A 9,907-nucleotide genomic window follows, 5' to 3' on the forward strand; every position below is an offset into this window, starting at 1 on the left:
AAAGGAGCGCCATTTGTGTACACAACATCGATCGCGGTCGTGCACGCGGCGCCGGACCGCGAATGCCGTGCGAGGCAAGGCGCCATTTTCAGGAAACAAGGTCCATTAAACAACTTTTCGATATCACGTAACAGCGCGGCGGCGGCGTCGCAAGCGGCCACTGTGAAACCGCAATACGACTGTGCTGTCAGGCCGCTGGACGATTATATCCCTCTGCTAACACTCGCAGCGTGATAAGATATACTATCCATTTGTCGACTCCTGTTTTTTGGACGGGGAGGAAAGGCAGTCACGTCGGAACCTTATGGAGTGTCACCACCCTCGTGCATGCGGAACTCGCGCGCTGATTGGCTGTCGCGCAAGGCAAGGCGACGCTGATTGGCCGAGGCAGCCCGCGCTTCCTGACACCTAATGATCTATATTTGTCGGCGTGTCACCTGGCCAATTTGAGTGTCATCACTAAATAATGTGCGACTGGTAATTATATCGGAAAGGTGCCTGTTTTAAGGAGCGCCGAGCTTGATTTATAAAGGAAGGCCTACGGGAAAATTAATATGTGCGCCTCCTCTCCCTCCCCAACCCCGTCCGCACACCTTGCATTAAACGAAACATGACTGGAGTGTCGAGTGCCTTATTGATGACGTCATTCATCATCCGGGATTTCAGGGGGGAGGGGGGGGGGGGGGCATGGCTTCCACGCACACGCCCATTTACAGTATCATGATTAGCAAGGAAATGATAATTGATATTTTGAATAAAAGCAGAAAAAGAATATAAAAAAGATGTTTGTTCCTACATGGCAATTCGTGCCTTACTCACATTTACAATATCAAGATAAAAATACATAAACAGAATAAAAAGCAATAAAATAAATATAAAAGAAATGTAATTGACGTTTATTGCTGCGTAGCAATTCGTGATTCCCAGGTTTTATGTAATTCAAATAGCAAGGAAAAACAATACTGCTTGTTTGAGTCTCTAATATTTGCTTTGTTTTCCTGTGATTTTCAAGTGCTTCTCATTATGTCAAAATTATTTTATGGTTGTTGATGTTTCATATTTTTTTTTAAACCTAATTATCTACGTTCCAGTGTATAATCAAAATACCTTTGTTCTTGCAGTTAAGAAAATATTTGACCAAGAAAAGTCACTAGCATGCAAATCCTAAAAAAAAGAAAGAAAAAAAAAAAGTGACCAAGAATCTATTTTTTGTGTGCGTATGTGTTTGTTGTTGTTGTTTTTTGCCTTGAATTAACCCAAATTTATCGACCTGGATAACAAGTGTAGCGAATTCCTTCCTTCCGAAAGAAGAAGAAAAAAAGAAAAAACAATAGTTACCCGTCACTCCATTTTCTTTACGGTTCTCACGGTCGAGTAAGAGTCACTGTCATCTTTGGTGTCAATTACATTCCTCATTGCGTCACGTGACATGGGAAAGGTCAGCTCGGGTTACGTTTGGGTTGCAGCGGAGAGGGTAGACTTCCTTCCCCTTCTCCCTCACTCTCTGAATTCTCCTCAATCAAATTCTCCATTGCGGTCTTCTCCTCCCCCCTCCCTCTCCCTCTCCCTTACCCTCTATATAGCCCTCTCCCTCCCTCCCTTTCTCCCTTACCCTTTGTATACCTTCCCTCTCCCTCTCCCTTCCCCTCTTTTCTCCCTCCTCTCTCTCTCCCTCCCTTGGCACCCCCCACCCCCCTTGCCCCTCCCCCTATCGGTTTTCAAGTTATATAGAAAATGGGAATTCGATCTTTCTGGATTGGGGTTTATGAGGATTTTTTTTTTCTTGTTTTTCTTCTCTCTCTCTCAATCTCCTTCCCCCCACCTCTCTCTCTCACTTACTTTCTCTCTCTCTCTCTCTCTCTCTCTCTCTATATATATATATATATATATATATATATATATGTTTGTATATATATATGTGTACATATATATACATATATATACATATACACACACACACACACACATATATATATATAGATAGATAGATAGATAGATAGATAGATAGATAGATATGTATGTGTATATAATCATCAAACTAAGCACTTGCTACCAGCTAATCAATCCACAGAGTAAATTCATGAGCCAATGAGAGCGATTGCTCATTACATTCCTGGTAATGTCTCAGAATTCAGCCTTTTGTTTATTGACATTACTTAACTCCATTATTATTCTTACCATCATCAGTCTTAGAAACACGAGTATCACTGAGAACGTCGTTATAACCAATCCTTTTCTCACACACACACACGCACTCTAAAATAAGATTTAAAAACATCGATAATTCTGAAAAGAAAAAGAAAGAAAGAAAAAAAAGATTTTGAAGGAGTTAAAGATATCGATCACACACACACATACACACACACACACACACACACACACACACACACACACACACACACACACACAATAAAAAAAAAAAAAAAAAAAAAGATTCTGAAGAAGTTTAAAATATCCTGCAATAACATAGGGAAGGAAATGATCAATTGAAGTACTGCCAGAATGCCTTTAAATGTGATGTCATGAATTTGATTTCTCTGCCGGTCCATGCTACGCTCCAATCGGGTATTGCGGGGAATTCCTTCTTCTTCTCTTTCTTCGTCTCCTTTCTTCCTCCTCCTCATTTTTCTTCTCCTTCCTACTTCCTCTTTATCTTCTTTTTCTTCTTCTTCTCATCTTCTCCTTCCTCCTCCTCCATATGTTTTTCTTTTTCTTCCTTTTCTTTTATTTCCTCCTCCTCTATAACTTCTTTTTCTTTTTCTTCTTCTTCTTCCTCCTCCTCCTTATCTTCTTCTTTTTCTTTTTCTTCTCTTCTCCTTCTTCTTCCTTATCTTCATTTCCTTTTCCTTTTTCCTTTTCTTTTTCTTTCTCTTCTTTTTCATCATCCTCTTCTTTCTCTTAATTAGATTTTATGAACCGATTCGCCATGTTTTCCCAAAAAAAAATATCTACACTTAATTATCCCAAATAAAGTATGCAAAATAACGAATATTGAAGTAAGAGGAAGGACAGAAAAAAATAAGATTGCAAACAAACAAACAAGCAAAATACGAACAACGGAAGGAACGTGAACAACTTAAAAAAAAGAAAAAAAAATACGGGAAAAAAGGATAGAGAAAAATAAAGAAAATTAAACGAAAAAAGGAAGAAAGAAAGAAAAAAAGAAGTAAAATATTTTAAAAAAGGAAAAGAAAAGGAATAAAGGAGAAAACACAGAAAAAAGAAAATTAGAAAGAAAAATCAATAAATAAAGAAGAAATGGATAAAACAAAAATAATAACAAATAAGGAAGCGAAAGAAACAGTAAATTCGAGAAAATGCGGCGAATTTCCGAGCTCTTTCTGCTGCTTTTCTCTCGGTCGACGCGCTGCTTCGAAGCCTCAAACCCTTTCGCATGTCGCGCGAGATTTACGGTATTTATTCGGACAGATCTGTTGTTATTCTTGTTTTGTATTTTTTTTTTTTTTTTTTTATCTTTTTATTTTATTATTATTATTTTATTTGATTTTTTTTTGTTCCTATCTATTTTTACTCTTTTATATCTGCTCTCTCTCTCTCTCTCTCTCTCTCTCTCTCTCTCTCTCTCTCTTTATCTCTCTCTCTCTCTCTCTCTTATTCGAGAAGATCTATTTTTAATCCCTATCTTGTATTTTTTTTTTTTTTTTTTTTTCATTCTTGTCATGCGGATTCTTTGTTGTCCAGTTTTATAAATCTATTTTTAACTTTCATCTCTTGAAATAAATTTACTTTCTTCCACTCAAATAAGTTTTTGTCTTGAATATTTTTTGTTGTTTATCTTGTTGTTTTCCTTTTTTTTTTTCTTTTCCAATCTTTTTTTTCTCGAATAGTTTTTTTTTAATTTTCATCCCAAATTTTCTTCTTAGTTTGTTTATCTTGTCTTCCTTTTCTTCCTCATTTAGTCTCTCCTTTACACATATTTCTAGTTTTCTTTCTTGGTTTTCTTCGCCGGCAATTTATCTCCTCGTCTTCTTTTCCTTATACCGCTTTTTTTTTTTTTTTTTTTTTTTACGTATTGTTATTGTTTACTATTGATATTGTTTGTTATTGTTATTTTATTTGCTTATTGTTATTGTTTATTTTTACGTATTGTTATTGTTATTGATTCTCTCTCTCTCTCTCTCTCTCTCTCTCTCTCTCTCTCTCTCTCTCTCTCTCTCTCTCTCTCTCTCTCTCTCTCTCTCTCTCTCTCTCTCTTGCTAATTCTGTCAAAATCTCGGGAAATAAAACAATAGGCAACTTATCCTCAATTTTCGGGGACTCCGATTCGCGAGTCTCTTTTCAGGAACAATAAATGTGTGCTGTTTGCTACTTACTTCAGTTTAAAAGAAATCATATTAAATACAAATATTGTATATGTAAAGGTATAAAGTATCTGTAAACGTATAATTATTAGATTTCAGTTTTTTAGGAAGATAAAGAGAAAGAGAGCGAATGAGAAACAGCGAATCGGACGCCGTCTGAGTGAGTTGCCAGGTTTTCTTTATTCTGAGATTTGAAGACCGTATTATTATTATTTATTTATTTATTTATTTATTTATTCGTTTTAGCTGAACGTGTTTATTGTCATTCTAGTATTTCCTCTTTTTCCTTCTTTTTTCTCTTCTTTTCTCATAGTCAAAGTTTAAAGTTACAAGAGAATGATTATTAAAAAAAAAAGGCCACGATCCTATATGCTTAAAAAAATAAATGAATAAATAAATAAATAAAAACTGAAACAACGAATAATAATAGTCACCCCTAAAAAGAAAGAAAATAAAAAAAAAGAACATGGGGTTTTATGAGTCACTTTGCTCGCGGTTCCGAACATTTTGAATCGATATCGACGGTCCATAATGGATATCCTGACACGTCTACGGGATTGGGTAAAATATACTGTCTGGAGGAATAATAACATAGAAAAAAAGTGACAGTGGTATACAGGGACATTGCATTTCTTCGGCGAGTAAGAGCCATGATAAACACGGTCCACCATGCAATCAGTGCTAAGGATGTCGAGTAGTTAATGTTTACTCTGACCCATGTTTTTATGGCGTTATGGTACCATATCTCACGAGAATGTGGTTGGGAGCGGGGTCTATGTGTGGGGGTGTTTGGGCGTCGCTCGTCTGGCGTGTTTGTGTGTGGTTCTGTAGACTTGTGTAGGTGTGTTGTGTTCCCTTACGTTTTATCATCAATATGCAGTTTTTATTATGTACTCTCTGTTTGCGGGGTAATTTTACTATGGTCATAAACACACAGCTATACGCATAATCACGCACCTACACATACAGACACCAAAGTATACACGAGCACATGCGCAATTATACCTATGTACACAGTCGCATAGCAGTACGCAAACACACAAACACGAAGGCATACATTTAAACACACATTCACAGACACACACACACACACACACACACACACACACACACACACACACACACACACACACACACACATACACATATATCACACTACCACAGCTACATATACAACTACAACTACTCACATACACACAACAACAACAACAACTACTTATACACAGACATAATCACAACTACACGCTCAACCAGGCACTCATACACACACGCGCGCACACGTAGACCTACGCCCGCAGACACACGCCAGTGACGGCCTTTTCTCTGCAGAAGCAACGAAGCGCAGAGGCCTTCGAAGTGACTGGGTTTCCCTCCGTCGCTTCCCTCTGTTGTCTTGTTTGCAACGTGTTAAGACGCCTATAGCCACATAGATATATACATAAACACACACGCAGTCACATATTCATATATAGCATGTTTGCCTGTTTGTTTGTTTGTCTGTCGGTTTGTCTGTTTGTTTGTCAGTCGATTTGTTTGTCTGTTTCTCTCTCTCTCTCTCTCTCTCTCTCTCTCTCTCTCTCTCTCTCTCTCTCTCTCTCTCTCTCTCCCTCCCTCCCTCCCTCCCTCCCTCCCTCCCTCTTTCCTCCCTCCCCCCCCTCCCTCCCTCTTCCCTCCCTCCCTCCCTCCCTCCCTCCCTCTTCCCTCCCTCCCTCCCTTCCTCCCTCTTCCCTCCCTCCCTCCCTCTTCCCTCCCTCCCTCCCTCTTCCCTCCCTCCCTCCTTCTTCCCTCCCTCCCTCCCTCTTCCCTCCCTCCCTCCCTCCCTCTTTTCTCTCTCGATTACAACACCCAACCCTTTTCTTTCTCTCTCTCCTCTTCCCCCATTTTCCTTTTCACTCCTCATTCCAAAATCTCCCGGCCTTTCAAGAGCCAAGTGCCAGCAGGTCCGGACAACAAGGGCGTTTAGACTGGCACTTCTCAAGACTGGCTTCTCTCTATGTTTTCATTTCTCTCTCCTCTTTGTCTTCATTTTTCTCTTTCTCTATGTTCTATTTCTCTCTTTTCTATATGTCTTTATCTTCTCTCTGTGATTTATTTATTCATGTATATGTGTTGATTTGCTTTGTTTGTACTTGTTCATTTGTTTAATTTTTTGGTTTGTCTGTTTGTTTGTTTTTGAGATGATTGTTCGTTTCGTCCCGAGGAATCTTTATCGTTTTTTCTCGTTCAATGAGTGAATGTTTTCTCTTACTCTTCACGGAACATTAAGGAAGAATAATGTGGTGCATACACACACGCAAACATACACACATTCACATACGCACATATACACCCACGTACACGCACATTCACACACGTACATATACACCCATGTACACACACACATTCACACACGCACATATATACCCACGTACACACACATACATACAAACACTTGAAGAGAGAGATACGTAGATAGATAGATTAATAGATAGGTGAATGGTCAGCCAGATGGATTAATGGAGGGATAAATAGATAGATAGGTGAAAAGATAAACAGATAGATATACAAACAGATACACAGACAGATTGGCGAATAGACAGATAAATGGATTGATAGAATTATTAACATTAAATCTACAAACGATAACCATACCGTAGTACGTGAAGACATCACTTTTTATGTAAAAAAACAACAAAAATACAGAAGCATGGAAATGGAAAAAAAAAGAGGAAGGAAGGAAGAGAAACATGTGAATGATAAAAAAAAAAAAAAAGTTTAAAGAGAGAGAGAAAAAAAGAAGAGAAAAAAAAAATAAAGATAAAAGGACGGAAGAATCGATTGAGCAGCGAGAGTGACTCGTCTCAATTTAAGGGAATTTTCTGGAAAAGATCCCGATGACAAGCCCGAGCCTTAAGGGGGTAAAAAAAAAAGACAGGGAAAAAAGAAGAGAGATGGAGGAGGAGGAGGAGGAGGAGGAAAGGATGGGGAGGAGGGAGGGAGGAAGAGAGAGAGAGAGAGAGAGAGAGAGAGAGAGAGAGAGAGAGAGAGAGAGAGAGAGGGGGGGGGGGGGGGGGGAGGGAGGGAGAGAGGGAGGGAGGGAGGAAGGGAGGAAGGGAGAGAGAGAGAGAGAGAGAGAGAGAGAGAGAGAGAGAGAGAGAGAGAGAGAGGGGGGGGGGGGAGGGAGAGGGAGAGAGGGACACAGACAGATAATAGGGAAGACGATTATTCTGTTTCCTTCACCCTCTTCCTTTTCTCTTTCACTGAATATTCTTTTTTACATCATATAATAATGTATGCAAATAGCCTGTGCTGTGTATCTCTTGTCGAATTTTCCTTCAGTTTTCTCCTTTCTTTCTCTCTTTTTACTTTCCCTTTTGTTTCTTTCTCTTTTTCTTGTTTTCTGTTCATTTTCTTCTCTTCCCATTTTCGTTCTTTCACTTTCTGTTTTACTGTCTTTCTTCTTATTTTCTCCTTTTATCTCATTTCCTTATCCTTCTTCTTGTTCTTCTTCACTTCCATTTCCTCTCTCTTCTTACTCCATTCTCCTCTTCTTTCTCTCCTCTTCTCATTTCTCTCCTTCTTTCCTCCTCTCCATCTCCGTCTCTTCTCCTTCTCCTTTTCCTCGCCTCCTCTCCACCTCTTTCTCCTTTCCCCTCCTTTCCGTCTCCTCATCTCCTCTCCACCCCTTCTTCTTCTTCTCCTTCTCCTCGCCTTCATCTTCCATTTCTATTTTGGTCGTAGTCTCTTTTCTGGTCTGTTTCCTTCTTCCTCTTCTTTTTCTTCTTCTCCCCATATTTGTTCTTCCTTCACTCTCTCCTCTCCAATTTCCTCTCATCCTATCCACCCTTTCTCCCTCCACTCCCTTTTTTTCCCCTCTCCCTCTCCTCCTTTTCCCCCCTCTCTCCATTTCTCCTCTTCACCCTCCCCTCCTCCTCCTATTCTTTCTCCTATTTCTCCATCTCCTCACCTCCTCCTTCCCCCCCCCCCCTCCTTTTTTTATATATATATCCCTACACCTCCTTCTCCTTCTTTTTTATTCTACGTCTCGAGCCAAAGAAGAGACAATGGGTAATGGAGACTCTTTTCTGGACGACTTCCTGTACTTCCTCCCTCGACGCTCACGGATTCTACGCCCGCTGGTCACGATAGGGAGAGGCCGCGCTTTTGTTTCGTGTGGCCGGGGGGGGGGGGGGGGGGCGGGGATTTTCAGTGTGAGTGTGCGTGAGGGGGACGGTGAGGGGGACGGTGAGGGGGAGGGGGAGGGGGAGGGGGAGGGGGAGTGAGGGAGGCCGGTGAGGGGGAGGAGGAGGCGGAGGAGGAAGAGGAGGGGGAGTGAGTGAGGGGGGGGGGGGTGAGAGTGTGGGTAAGTGAGTGTGGCGTAAATAGGTGGATTTTCGGAGTGTGTGAGGGTGTGGGTGAGGCTGTGGGTGTGGTGGATGAATTTTCAGTGTGTGTGTGTGTGTGTGTGAGAGAGAGAGAGAGAGAGAGAGAGAGAGAGAGAGAGAGAGAGAGAGAGAGAGAGAGAGCGAGAGAGAGAGAGCGAGAGAGGGAGAGAGAGAGAGAGAGAGAGAGAGAGAGAGAGAGAGAGAGAGAGAGAGAGAGAGAGAGAGCGAGAGCGAGAGAGAGCGAGAGCGGCCTCCTGCCTCTCGGCCACGTTCCGAAGGACCGTGAACGCGCTGAGCCTGCATGAAATCCCAATAACAAGGATCGTTCCACAGCCCGCGTTCATTCCCACACTAGCAACCCTTTCATTGTTTTCGTTCTCTTTCTCTCTCTCTCTCTCTCTCTCTCTCTCTATCTATCTATCTATCTATCTCTCTTTCTCTATCTCTCTCTCTCTCACTCTCTCTCTCTCTCTCTCTCTCTCTCCCTCTCTCTCGCTCTCTCTCTCTCTCTCTCTCTCTCTCTCTCCCCCTCTCTCTCTCTCTCTCTCTCTCTCTCTCTCTCTCTCTCTCTCTATCTATCTATCTATCTATCTATCTATCTATCTATCTATATATATATATGTATATATATATATATATATCTTTCTCTCTCTCTCTTTCTCTCTCTCTCTCTCTCTCTCTCTCTCTCTCTCTCTCTCTCTCTCTCTCTCTCTCTCTCTCTCTCTCTCTCTCTTTCTCTCTCTCTCTCACACATATCTTCTATATTCTTGGCACTTATTTCACTGTCCCATTTTTAAAATTTCCCCCTCTTTTTATTTTTATTATTTTTAATCCTCCATTTCTTATGTTATGAATGGGAATGCTTGTGTTTCCCTGCATTTTCTCTTGTCTCCATTGTTTTATTACGCTTTTTGTTTTTATTATTTACTTTCGCATTTCAGAAAGAACTACAGGAACTAAAGAGAGAACGATATATCTGATGTAGTAAATACAAAAATAGTTTATGAGGAGATGTGTCTGGAATTATGTGGAATCATGATCAGAAATACATACGTACTGTACGTAGGATATAGAATTGTATTGTAATTTATGCATTATAATAAAGTTTCGGATTTTTGTATATGGTTATATGGAACCCGTATTTATATCATAAATACGGATTGCATACTAAGAATATTAAATATGGAATATAAAATAGACAATGTTGAAAATCGCAATCGG

Source organism: Penaeus chinensis, chromosome 28, assembly GCF_019202785.1.
Source record: "Penaeus chinensis breed Huanghai No. 1 chromosome 28, ASM1920278v2, whole genome shotgun sequence".
NCBI lineage: Eukaryota > Metazoa > Arthropoda > Malacostraca > Decapoda > Penaeidae > Penaeus > Penaeus chinensis.